The sequence below is a fragment of the Drosophila teissieri genome, chromosome 2L (genome assembly GCF_016746235.2).
Source record: "Drosophila teissieri strain GT53w chromosome 2L, Prin_Dtei_1.1, whole genome shotgun sequence".
NCBI classification, from domain to species: Eukaryota; Metazoa; Arthropoda; class Insecta; order Diptera; family Drosophilidae; genus Drosophila; species Drosophila teissieri.
In genome coordinates this window covers 21,983,993-21,985,666 of record NC_053029.1, presented here as the reverse complement: position 1 = coordinate 21,985,666, position 1,674 = coordinate 21,983,993, and positions in this window count along the sequence as shown.

The window sequence follows — 1,674 nt, the reverse complement described above, 5'->3', positions numbered from 1 at the left end:
ACCAAGAAAATAAATTTCTTTATAAATTATAAATATTAAATTCTTTAAAATCGAAATGGACTTTGTTCTTACTCTTTTATCTAAACATTTATACTTAATCATTTATAGTGTTGACTATTATTTCGGCAAATGTCTTGTTTTACACACAGTCAGTTTTTAAGAGAATATGCCAAGATTGCAGTTTTAGTTTTCATTAATCTGAATAAGTTTTAAAAGGCCTCAATTCACTATCATTGCAATTGATGCAGAAAAGTATTCCCTTTCACATCGTTTTCATTTAATTGGTGGGACTAAAAATTATTCATCGTTTCTCTATTCTAATAAAAAGGCTTAATCCTTACTTAACGAAGGTTCGCGAAAGCAAGAGAAAGATAAGCTTACGAAATGCAGCCTTCGCCCTAAAAAAATAAATAATATAAGAATTCAATTCTTTATACAACTTGAATTCTTTTAAAAAAAAATAGAAAATGTTGCCCAAAGACGGCGTTATTGTCTAACACTTTGATTTAAACGCAAATGCTTTCATATGCAGGTATGTTATTTATAATGGTAAATATTATAGACAAACTTTTCTTCTCTTTCTCTTTTTTTTTAACCTATGTATATACTCGTACATATAATTTGAGGAATGCTTTGATTGAAGCCTGGTTTTTTTGTGGTTTGCGGACCTCATTATGAGGGCTATCTATACTAAAATATAAAAATTATCCAAGTAGTTAGTTTAATTAAAACACTTCGTTTGGGGTGCCCTGGATTTATATACAATTTATATATATAACTTATGTAAAATACTAATATTTTTAAAGTAAAGAAAGAAGATTGGACCAAAAGTAGTCTTGCTATAATTCTATTATTTAAAGCCAGCTTCCAAAGTAGAACCCACAAAAGAATGCTAGGCCTATAAATGTTTAGAATATCATGTTTACTGTAATAAAGTAAGGCATTTGTAGTAGTGACGGTCTATGATGATCTCCATATATGAACATCAACAGTCAACGCAGGCGCTCTACTCACTCCATCTACTTTCTGGCTACTGTTAATTAAATTTGGTCAACGTGTTTGTCCAGATCACAAACAGATTTTTCAGGGATTCCAAAAATGTATTTCTCTGCGTTTTAACCCGATGATGATCGTATGGGTCGCCGGACCCGGACCCCACCTATCAACAAAACCGGGCAAGCAATGCCAATTGATGACAACGACAACTACTACGAACATTCGTGAGTGAGTCAACAATGTGGCTTTGTTTTTGTCTCGATTTGCAGGGGCCAGTGCGGTATTCATTTACTATTTCCTTATAAGGTAATGGAGCTGTTTTTGGGGTCTCACTTGCTTCACTCGCAATCAATCAACGTAAAAATACCGCTAAGCCTAGGTGGGGTCGGGTGATAAGCGGAGCGAGTCCAAACTGAATCACACCCTATGCTCATATGTATATCCGATTCAACGGAAATCGCATGCCAGGCAATTGGCTTGTTATCAAGGCACTTCCTGCAAACTGATGCTTGCTCTCATCTGACACATAAACAATGCATGCCTTATTGGTTACCGCTTTATCTGACGCCCCTGCCATTGCATGCCACTGGAATGAGCACATAGGCATATTACGGCCTCGGATCGCTCGTTTCTCATGCTAGCTTCTTTGAAAAAAGGAATTGATTAAGATAAAAGGAA